At 37.8% G+C, this 12,250-nt stretch overlaps 2 protein-coding genes across 2 annotated transcripts in view; both read left to right on the top strand.

Annotated features, from left to right (window-relative positions):
• MGAT4D (MGAT4 family member D) overlaps window positions 1-2,806 on the top strand; it is a 57,992-nt gene extending 55,186 nt beyond the window's left edge. The window contains 1 exon segment of the mRNA XM_049632205.1: window positions 1,715-2,806. The gene's annotated coding sequence lies outside the window, so the exon portion shown is untranslated.
• Window positions 2,807-8,875: 6,069 nt separating this feature from the next.
• CLGN (calmegin) overlaps window positions 8,876-12,250 on the top strand; it is a 56,234-nt gene continuing 52,859 nt past the window's right edge. Inside the window, exon 1 of the mRNA XM_049632166.1 lies at window positions 8,876-8,955. The gene's annotated coding sequence lies outside the window, so the exon portion shown is untranslated. The remainder of the gene's footprint in view (window positions 8,956-12,250) is intronic.

Genomic DNA, 12,250 nt, shown 5'->3' with positions numbered 1-12,250 from the left:
ATTTCAGTAGGCCTAGCCGTCCACTACCTAGAAGAGTTTAGATATTACATTTCAACTTTTGTCAACTTTTAATTTTATTAAGTAAAATAAAATTTACATTCATGACCCCAGCAAGATAAATGTCACCCTCTTTTCTTTAACCAGGTCTAACATAGCAACACTTTAATATTCATTTCTTTAAGTCTTTTTAAAAAACTTTTATGTAAAATTTGTTCCTTAACCAGTTAAATTATATATTACACTTCTCACAAAACTTTTTGAAATGTAAGATAAATTTTCTATAGTTCATTAAGGAGAAAAATAGTTTAGTTTATTTCTATTCATCTAGCTAGTAGTTCAAAAATAATTTAATAAAAACATTTATTTTGGTGATGAATATTCTAAGTTTTAAATTTTTAAAAATTTTGCCTGCCATCAATTTAAATGTTCTTTATCATTTCATGTTCTACGTCTATAATAAACATAAAAGAGATTTAGAAACAACTAAAATATTTCTGTATGAATAATTTCTGAAAACTCAAATAAGATACTTAGTTTTTCTATTAGTTGGTAAGCAAGAGAATAGTGTGTTTTTATAATTTGCCAGCGCTGCATCCTACATGAAAAGTTATTGTTGTTTTACTGCAGCTCACTGGGCATAGGGCAAAGTGTTTCAATGTGTTAAAGTAGGGTTACCAAATAAGATACAGTATACCTAATTAACTTTGAATTTAGTTAAACAATCACTTTTTTTTTGTATGTGTGACCCATTTGTTTTATTGCCGTTGCTAAATCTACTAAGCCTCGTTGGAGGTGATGGAGGGAAAGGAAGTAGATAGATATCGCCCATCAAAATGCTTTAATTGAATTATTTGAGTTTATGCCTTTGACTTTTATTAAATAACAATATATGGCATATTTGCATGTTTTTCAAGAGTATTATTTAAAGTTTTGTTTTTGTTTTTTTTTAATGTAAAGATACATGTGACAACTTTCTCTTAGCTAGAAAAAGGATATTCTTTCCCAAGGAGTAGTCATGATTTCTTTGGCCCATTGTGGGTATTTTTGTTCCCTTTGACTAACAAGAAATTCAAAACTAATTTAATATGAAATGTAGTACTCATATTTTCTTGCATTCACAGCAAAATTTCTCCAGTTCTAATTTTATATTTAGTCTCTGATTTTCTTTCATATATTAGTGTTAAAAGATTATTATGTTTCAATTTTATGTTTATGTTTATTATGTTTCAATCTTAAATCTTTCCTATATTTATTTATATTTTAAATTATAAAAATAAAGTAAATGTTTAAAGATATCTGGATATTGTCATATTAGGGGCACCTGGCTGGCTCAGTAGAGCATGCAACTCTTAATCTCAGGGTTGTGAATTTGAGCCCCATGTTAGGTGTACAGTTTATTTAAAAATATTTGTACCTTATCTATAACAGTTGGTTGGCTTTAGTGATAATCCCAGGTATCCCAGTGATGGAAATCTATTTTCAATAATTTTAACACCATGATGGTATTAAAATTGATATTGTCTAATATATCTTAAGAATCATGTCTTTGCCAATTTAAATATTCTTCTCTACTTATAAGATGAAAGAGTGGTCAAAAGGATAGAATAAAGAATGTTATCAAAATTTTTCATAAAAATAATTATATTCTTGTGAATTAATTAATTTCTATTTAATTAATTTTCTAGATATTATACACTTCTTGTTTTTATTTCAGAAAATATGAAGATAATAAGCATAACAAGAAAAATTCTGTAATACATTGGAACCTCAGATAAGCCTGATTTCTCATGGCATCTTTCAGAAATTATAATAATGAAAATGCATAATTGTATAGAAGAGAATTCAGAAATTAACACACTTGTAGGCTTGAAAGTGTTAAGCTCCCTCTTATGTCAAGGAAAATTACAGTGTTTATTTATGATGTTTGTACCCTTACTATTATAATTTAATTAAAAAAATAGTAAAGGCAGGGAAGTTTTTGAAAATTAAGAAATGAATTTTGTTGACGTAGTTATGCTATCACATAATCTTAATAAATAGCTAATAGTTCAGAAACTTGTCATGGACAGGTTCTGTGTAAATTGGTATATGTTCTTATCCATTTTGTTAGGACATCTAAAGAAAGCACAATCTAAGCCTGGGTCTGGCAGTGCCACAATATCTTCTTGTCTTTTAAATAAATGCATTTAAAACTATAAACTTACCCCTAAAATGCTGTTTGAACTGGTTTACCAGCCTCTTGATATTTATGTATTCCGATAGTCATTCAGTTCTAAAAGATTTTGTAATTTCTCTTATTATTACTTTCTTAGCTCATGGGTTATTTGGGAGTGTTTTCTTTTTTTTTTCTTCAAATATGTTGGTTTTTGCCATCTTTTACTGTTGATTTCTCATTTAATTACATTGTTCTTAGTGGATTTTATCTGTGTGATGAGATTTGAGAATTGTTAAGAATGCTTATGTTTCATGTGAATTTGAAAAGAATGTATAGTGTCTGTAGACTCCCTTTAAAATATGTTGCATTCATTTGTTTCTTATAAATGTGTTTTGTGCTTTGAAAACGTCTTCTTAAATATTCCCAATTATTGGGTGCAGAATTCTCTTATATCAGGCTTTTTAATTTACTTATTCAGGTTTTTAAAATTCTTCCTGATTTTTGTCTGCTTGATTATCAGTTTCTTATAGGAGTCTATTAAACTCCACTATTCTTCTTGTTATTCTGTTGAGTTTTATTTTATTTATTTTGAGAGATAATAAGAGATATTTCTTCTTCCTTCTTATTCATCAATAAAATATGAAAATTGTACTTCCTATTGTGTATTACCTATCCTTGAGTGCCAAAACTTTACATATTTACCTCAGTATGAACTGTGTCACATACCAACATATAAAAAGAATATGAAAGATGAACTGTTCACATGTGTCCAGTGAATCTGGGTAGGGTGGTTGGTGGGGGAAGAAGAAGAAAAGACATTACATGGATGTTACCTGTGGCAGATGCTAGAAGAAAAAAAAGAGAGAGAAGTTGAAGAGAAGCCTTAAAGATTCAACACAATAACTGTTGCCCTTAATGAAATGATTCCAGAACAGAGAATTTTGGCAGTCAACACAAAGCATTTCCAGAAAATGTTCATAGTGTAGCCAGGAGAGACACCCCCAGTTTCCATCCCCATCTCTTCTGCCCAATTGCTGGATGTTTGGACCGTTTCACTCCTCACCCATGGTCCCTGGACTGAGGTGTCTGAGAAAGGGGTGATTTGGAGAATCCCTGACACTCATCTGGGATATAGCAGAGCAAATAGCGCATATTGGCTGTTTGGGGCATTGTTTTATAACATTCATACTGATTTTGCTTTTAAAAGTCACTTTCCCTCAAGCATATGTATGAAAACATATGATATATTTATGCCCTTGGCTCAATATAACAGATGAGTTTGTAGAAACCACATTCAGACAAATTTCTACTGAAATCTTTTTTTTTCCCCCCTCAAACACTACTTTTGAAGTAAATAGAAGCTCTGCAAACTTTGGAGACATGATAGGTAAAATTCCCTTTTACAAAAAATTCAAGTATTGAGATAAGCTACCAACAACTGCACTATTTACCATTGAAGTAAACAGTAACACGGTAATATAACTAATATTAGCAGTAATAGTAAATGTGACTACACTCTTGGGGAGAGGGAGAGAGTTAACCCTCCACCAACATAGGTGTATAAAAGTATCTCAGGGTTGGTTGTACACTCTTAATATGGACCATCCACCCTGTGGCAGAATTTCAGTAATTATCTGGGCAGGCATTTTCCTATGAAAACTAATTACAGTTTTAGATGTTGTGTTACTAATAGCCAGTCATAGGCAACAAATTATGAGGAAGTTTATGTGAGCTGATAGGTTTTTGTTTTGCTGATACTAGTTTTCTTTCTAAAAGCCCAGATAAAATGAGGATTTCTTAGAATGCGGTTTACCAAAATTGATGTGAGTAGAGACAAAGTTTTAGAAAAAAATTTTTTTAAATACGAAATTTATTGTCCAATTTGTTTCCATACAACACCGAGTGCTCATCCCAATAGGTGCCCTCCTCAATGCCCATCAACCACTTTCCCCTCCCTCCCACCCCCCCATCAACCCTCAGTTTATTCTCAGTTTTTAAGAGTCTCTTATGGTTTGTCTCCCTCCCTCTCTAACTTTTTTTTTTCCTTTCCCTCCCCCATGGTCTTCTGCTAAGTTTCTCAGGATCCACATAAGAGCGAAAACATATGGTATCTGTCTTTCTCTGTATGGCTTATTTCACTTAGCATCACACTCTCCAGTTCCATCCACGTTGCTACAAAGGGCCATATTTCATTCTTTCTCATTGCCAAGTAGTATTCCATTGTGTATATAAATCACAATTTCTTTATCCATTCATCAGTTGATGGACATTTAGGCTGTTTCCATAATTTGGCTATTGTTGAAAGTGCTGCTATAAACATTGGGGTACAAGTGCCCCTATGCATCAGCACTCCTGTATCCCTTGGGTAAATTCCTAGCAGTGCTATTTCTGGATCATAGGGTAGATTTATTTTTAATTTTTTGAGGAACCTCCACACTGTTTTCCAGAGCGGCTGCACCAGTTTGCATTGCCACCAACAGTGCAAGAGGGTTCCCATTTCTCCACATCCTCTCCAGCATCTATAGGCTCCTGATTTGTTTATGTTAGCCACTCTCACTGGTGTGGGGTGATATCTGAGTGTGGTTTTGATTTGTATTTCCCTGAGGGACAGTGAGTTGAGCATCTTTTCATGTGCCTGTTGGCCATCTGGATGTCTTCTTTAGAGAAGTGTCTATTCATGTTTTCTGCCCATTTCTTCACTGGATTGTTTTTCGGGTGTGGCGTTTGGTGAGTTAGTTATAGATTTTGGATACTAGCCCTTTGTCCGATATGTCATTTGCAAATATCTTTTCCCATTCCGTCAGTTGCCTTTTAGTTTTGTTGATTGTTTCCTTTGCAGTGCAGAAGCTTTTTATCTTCATGAGGTCCCTATAGTTCATTTTTGCTTTTAATTCCCTTGCCTTTGGAGATGTGAGACAGAAAGTTTAAAGCAATAAATTTTCATAGAAGAAATAGAGAAATTTATTGAGAAATTATAAGCACAAAGAGCCACCAGGCCCAGATGATTGCACAGGGGAACTTAACTCCTAGAAACCAGATAGTCCCAATGTTTTAACATTGTTTCAGAGTATAGCAAATAAAGGAAAATTCACAGATTCTTTTAATGATGTAAGTATAACATGAATACCTGGTCCTAATAATGACAGCACAAAAAAGAAAACCACAGACCTATACCATTTATGACAACTGATGCAAAAATCTTAAATGCAATATTAGAAATAAATTCCCAAGCCACGCTAAGAAAACAACATACCATGACCTGGTTTTTTTAATACCAGAGGTGTAAAAATCTGGGTAGGATTCTTACTAATAGGTCTAAGGAGAAGAATCAAATGATTACCTCCATAGATGCTGAAAAAAGCCTTTGGAAAAAAGGCAAGACCTATTTTCAATAAGAATATTAAAGAAAATTGCAATGAATGGATACTTTCTTAACATGATAAAATTAAAGGCCAGATAAAAAACACATATGAAAAATGCATGTCTAAAAGTATGTCTAAAAAATTACTTGTTTATATGAAATTAGAATCTTATGGGGTGTTGTGTATTTTAATTTGCTAAATCTGACAATCATAAATACAAGGTATGTACCTCAATCCTAAAAATGGTTCTTTATTTAATGGGGAAACACTGATGGCATTTCTACTAACATCAGAAAACAGAGCAAATGATCCCCTGCTATCTTCAGGACTGTTAAATTGTTCTGGCAAAGTTAGCCAGTGAAATTTGATAAGAAAAAAAGATTATAGACATAAGAATTGGAAAATAAGTAAAATTCTGTTTGAAGAAGTCAGGGGACTTAATCACAAAACTAATTCAAATAAAATAATTTAGCAAGGAATCAGGATATAAATTTGGCATTCAAAAATTATTAACTACTTGGGTGCCTGGGTGGCTCAGTCATTTAAATGTCAGACTCTTGATTTCAGCTCAGGTCATGATCTCAGGGTCGTGGGATCAAGCCCCACGTCGGGCTCTGTGCTGGACATGGAGCCTGCTTGAGATTCTCAGATTCTCCCTCCCTCTACTTCCCCCTCCCCCACTCCTGCTCATGTGTGCACTCTCTCTCAAAAAAAAATTTCATATATATATGTATATATTATATATATATAAATGGGTAACTTCTTAAAAGTGAAAATAAATCCTTAGATTATGTGATGAATGAGAAAATCTCTTTTATAACAGCAGTGAAAAAGATTCAGGAACAAACCTAGGAAGAAATGTACAAAACCAGGAAACCATTTGAAAGTGATGGAAATATCCTGTATTTTGATTGTGGAAGTGATTTCAAAGGTGTATACATACACCTGTCAAATTGTAAACTTTAAATGAATGATATTTATTGTATGTAAATCTCAGTAAAGTTGATCTAAAGGTAAACTACTGTGTAAAACCTATATGAGGAAGGCTATGAAACTCTCCTAAAGATTCAAGAGGAGACTCAAGCAAATAGACCTCTCTCTTCTTGGACAGGATATCTCATCAAAATATTAGTGCTTCCTAAGTTAACTTAAAATTTTATTGTGATTCCAATAAATACGCGAACAATCCTTTTTTTCCTGGGGGTTGGCATATTGATATTCAAGTTCATATGGAAAAAAAACCCATTCAGGAATATCTAGAAAAGCACTGAAAAGGAAGTTCTAAGAGGGCATCTGAAACAACCAGATACTAAAACATTTTTCAAAGCCTCTATAATTAAAATAGTGTGATACTTTGTGCTAGCACTACACAGATCAGTGAAATAGAATCGAAAGTCCAGAAATATACCCAAGTAAATATGGATATTTAGTAAATGATAAAAGCAGTATCTTAAATCACTGGGCAAAGAGATATTCTGATGATATTGGGGCAACTGGATAGCCATTTAAAGAAATATTTACATGTTACAGAAAAATAAACTTCAAATAATAAACTTATAATAAAAAAGTATAATAAATAAAGTATAATAGTATAATAAAAAACTATAATAAAAAAGAAATAATAAAATTATATAAGTGTTAAAATATAGATGAACCTGGAGTAGGGAAAGGTATTCAATGACTCAAAATCTGGACGCAATAAAAAGGAAACATTGTCCTTATGCATAAAAATTTATCCGACCTCACAAGTAAAAATCAAAACCAGGGCAGGCGCCTGGGTGGCTCAGTTAAAGTGCTGGATTTTGGCTCAGGTTGTGATCTTGCCATTCCAGAGTTCAAGCCCTGTGACAGGCTCTGTGCTGACAGTTTAGAGCCTGGAGACTGTTTCAGATTCTGTATCTACCTCTTTCTTTCTCTCTGTCCCTCTCCTGCTTGTGCTCTCTCTTTCAAAAATAAACATTAAAAAATTTTTTTAGGGGTGCCTGGGTGGCTTGGTCGGTTGAGCGTCCGACTTCGGCTCAGGTCATGATCTCACAGTCCGTGAGTTCGAGCCCCGCGTCGGGCTCTGTGCTGACAGCTCAGAGCCTGGAGCCTGCTTCCGATTCTGTGTCTCCCTCTCTCTCTGACCCTCCCCCGCTCATGCTCTGTCTCTCTCTGTCTCAAAAATAAATAAACGTTAAAAAAAATTAAAAAAAAAATTTTTTTTAATTGAAACTACACTGAGATATCAGTCATGAGGTTGACAAAAATTCAAATGCTTGACAATGCATTCTGTTGGGTAAGGTTATGTGGAAAATAAACACTCTCATACACTGGAAATACAAAATGATAGAAGTCCTAAGGAGAGGATTTGGTATGTATAAGAAAACTACATAGCATTTAAAACCACATTGAGACATCATTGATTGGTGTCTAGAAAGACTAAGATTGACCATACTATGCAATAGTGAAAATGTAGTGTAACTGAAATTCTCATACATTCTGGTGGGGATGTAAAACAGCCATTTTGGAAGCTTGTTCAGCATTTTTTAAAACAGTTAAACATATGCCTACTATACATCCCAAACATTCTAATTCAGTCAAGATTTGCTATAAAATATTAGCGAAATGTGTATGATCCACTATCAATGAGGCAAGGAAACTTGAGATTCAATACTACGTTTATGTTGTATTTTTAATTTTGATGTGTTTGGTTAAAAGTACAGACTATGAGAGAGATGGGCCTGGATTTAAACCCTATTTCCACCATTTGTTAATCATAGATTCAGGCAAGTAATTATCTTTAGTTCCTTCACCAGGATTGTGATGGTTAAATAAAATAATGTAAAACCCCTGGAGTACAGAGAACACAATAAATATTAGCAATTTCAGAAAGAAAATAATGTGTTACGTTAACATTTAATATGTCTATACTTAACCACACAGCCACACGAAATAGGAAGCCTCCCTGCTGAGCACAACGACCTCTCAACATCTAGAACTCTAGGAAAGGCCTGGGGTACTAACTGGACACTGTTCAAAAATGTGAGTTATATAAAACTCAGGATCCATTTATGTGCAATAGCAGGCACTACCCCTCTGATTGCAGAGAGGGCAGGGAGGAGAAACTCTTTGGGCTAAGAGGGAGGAATTCGTGCCCGGCCAGCCCACTTCACTCCTGGCCCGCTGAGCGGGCGCGAGGCCCAAGGGCGCGCCTTACGGCGGGCCCCGCAGCTGCAGTCTCGCCTCGCTGGCCAGCGCCCCCTCCGCGCCAGTTGAGCCTCCACGCAGGTGCGCGCGGGCCGCCGCCTCCTCCCTGCCTGTGGCCGCTCGCGCATGCGCGGTTAGCAGTCGCTTCTGGGCGGCCGCCGGCGGGATTGGTCTGGGGAGACGCGGGGACCAAGTGGCAGCGACTCGGACATCTGAGCTGCCACTGCTGAAAACGGGCCCGCAAGACAGGTGCGTGGGCAGTACGCCACTTTCCTACTGCCTTTTGCGCTCCGGCTAGAGTGAGGAATCGGAGTCATTGCATTTACGCCCAGGGCGGGGATTCCTGGGCCGCACACCTTTCTTTGGCGACCCGCCAGGCTGACCTGGTTGGGGCCAGGTGAGGGAGTGGTTCTTGAGTTCTGGGATGGAGGTGCCCCGAGCGAGGTTCTTGGGTGGGCTGTCCTGTCCTCGGGAGGAGAAAAGCCACCAAGGGCTGCGGGAGTTGATGCCACATCGGGTCCGTTGGGTCCTCCCGAACCGCGGTGTCCACCTGCTGCGCTGAGGCGGGGGCTGGGGCGCCGAGGAGGCTGGTGTTCTCTGCCTCCAAGGCTTGCGCGGCCCCAGCGAGCCGAGTCCGTTATTCCAGCGGTTACCATTTCAGCCCCATTCCAAGCTCGAGCCCTGGTGCGCGCTCCCGAGGGATGTATGGAAGGCCCGGGCGTGTCAGGGCGCGGCTCACCCCACCCACTAGTTTTAAAATCGTGAGCAAAAACAAAAAAGGCTCAGTTTACGCAATTCCCAGCTTTGTAAAGACGAACAGATTCAACCCTCTTGGCAGTGGTGGCCTGTAATTCCTGGCCACTCCCTAGATGCGCTGCTTGGAGCCCGGTGTGTGGCCTCCAGGGACTGAGCAAAAGAGTTGGGTTGAATCCAGTGAAGCCCTAATTACTATAGACTCATTATCGCCTAAAGCCTGCTTACGATCAATCAAGACATTTTAGCTGATATTATTTTAGCATCGCCCAAGTAACAAGAAGACATTTGCTTGGGATTTAAAATCAAGTGTCAATAAAGCTCAGAAGGGGAGGGGGTGGTGCAAGGAGCGAGAAAGTAAATTGAATGGCCATGGGAAGAAGTCTCAAATTAGAAGTTAATTTATTTTGAAAATTTTGCTGCATAAAAGCCATCAAACCCCTGATGTAGTCGTAAGATTTACTTAAAAACTTTTTAAGAGGGGCGCCTGGGTGGCTCAGTCGGTTAAGTGTCGGACTATGGCTCAGGTCATGATCTCAGGGTTCGTGGGTTCTAGGCCCGCATCCGGCTCTGTGCTGACAGCTCAGAGCCTGGAGCCTGCTTCTGATTCTGTGTCTCCCTCTCTCTCTGTCCCTCCCCTGCTCACACTGTCTCTGTCTTTCAATAATAAATAAACATTAAAAAAAATTTAAAGAAATTTTTTTAAGAAAAAAATTCTTAAAGTTTTTACATCACTCTATGTCATTTAATCACTCGAGGTATCCTTCCTTTTGGTCACCTTAAGTTGGCCTCTCTTCACTTTACAGTTTTGCCTTCATATTTAATTGGTTTGGTCTTCCAGTACCATGTAGACCTATCCCTGATGCCTTGGAACTAGATAATCGATAGGGTTACCTGGGTGGCTCAGTTGGTTAAGCTTGGGACTCTTGATCCCCGCTCAGGTCATGATATCATGGTTGGTGAGTGGACCCCATCTCTGGCTCTGTAATGACAGCGTGGAGCCTGCTTGGGATTTTCTGTCTCCCTCTCTCTCTGCCCCTCCCCGCCCCTCAAAAATAAATAAACATTACAAAAAAAATTTTTTTTATGTTTTTACTTATTTTTGAGACAGAGAGAGACAGAGCCTGAGCAGGGGAGGGGCAGACAGAGAGAGAGACACAGAATCCGAAACAGGTTCCAGGCTCTGAGCTGTCAGCACAGAGCCCGACGCGGGGCTCGAACTCACAGACTGTGAGATCATGACTTGAGCTGAAGTCAGACACTTAACCAACTGAGCCACCCAGGCGCCCCATAAATAAACATTTTTTAATTAAACAAAGATAATTATATTATCTAGTTGATAAAGTTAATTGTGTATGAATGATGCAAGTATGTTGATGGATCTCTAGAAATTGAACAGTGTTATAAGTTAGCCTTACTGCTTTTCAGGACCGAGTTTTAGTGCTCTTAATTAGAAAGCTAGAATTGTCCACTTTAATAGACCTTTAAATCATGTAGTTTAACTCTTTCACTTGGCAAAATGAAAAACAAGCCCAAAGCAGTTTTAACCTCTTGCCTTTTTAATAATAGAACTAGAAGCTTGGTGTGATAGTGCCAAGTTCAGTGTATAACTTTCTGTTGTATCATCTTGTAGTTGGGTTCCTCCTGAAGCTGCAGGACAACTAAGACTTTAAAAATAGTGACTTTGAAACACCACTTTTGAGGCATACCAGTGTTGGGGGAGTCCTCAGTGAAGCTGAACAGCAGAAGGGCCTCTCAGTTATAAGATACAGCATACAGAAAAGTATTAATGTGTTACAGAGTTGAGTGTTGGAGAGAAAGAAAGGAGTTTGAAAAGGACAGAATTTATGCTGAGCACTACGAAGAACTACTGTACATTTTTATAAACAGTAAGACTTGTTTTCGAAAACTCATGCTAGAGAGAAGGTAGAGAGGATAGATTTGGAGATTGGCAAGACTGGAAGTGAAGAGGCAAAGTGGGAGTTTGTTGATCCTCTTCAGAAATGATAGGTTCCTAAATCAGGCTGTGTCGTGGGGATAGATTGAGGCATTTAAGAAATGCCCAAATGCGTTCAGTTGCCAATGACATAGGGGATCAGTAAGAAACAATAGTCTTATGAGAATGGCAAAGTAACTTGACTGATTTAGCTGACTGGAGGTATGGTTAATGGAAGCAGAGCGTTCAGGAGATAAGAGAAGCAGATTTGGGTGGAAAGCCCACGTTCAAATTAGCAGAAGCTTTGGGACACCCTTGAAGATGGATAGTGATATGAAATCAAGGAGTGCTTGGGAGAAAAAAAATAGTTACAAACAGGGAGTGGGGGGAGGCAAACCACAAGAGACTCACAAATACAGAGAACAAACTGAGGGTGGATGGGGAGGTGGGGGAGACGGGAAAGTGGGTGATGGGCATTGAGGAGGACACTTGTTGGGATGAGCACTGGGTGTTGTATGTAAGCCAACTTGACAATAAATTATATTTGTAAAAAAAAAAAAAAGGAGTGCTTTTTGAGCTGTGGGTAAGATTTGGGAGTCCTTACCTAGCTTTTATAGTTAGAAATCAAGAGTATATATAATGTAAGAAGAGAGCCTGAGGATGGAACCCTAAGGAATAGCAACATTTACAGAAGATTGGAGAAAGTGCCCATGAAGGGGGCAGAGAAGATGAAGAGAATCAAGAATCAGGAACAGGGACATAAAAACCAAGGGAGGAGATGACTCCAAGAGGAAAGCAGTCAGGAGAACAGTAGGCAATAGAATTAAAAATGACTTTGTTAGTAACATCAGTTTC

This window comes from Panthera uncia, chromosome B1 (genome assembly GCF_023721935.1).
Source record: "Panthera uncia isolate 11264 chromosome B1, Puncia_PCG_1.0, whole genome shotgun sequence".
NCBI classification, from domain to species: Eukaryota; Metazoa; Chordata; class Mammalia; order Carnivora; family Felidae; genus Panthera; species Panthera uncia.
Note: the sequence above shows the minus strand (reverse complement) of the source record. Positions and strands in the feature narration are given on the sequence as shown.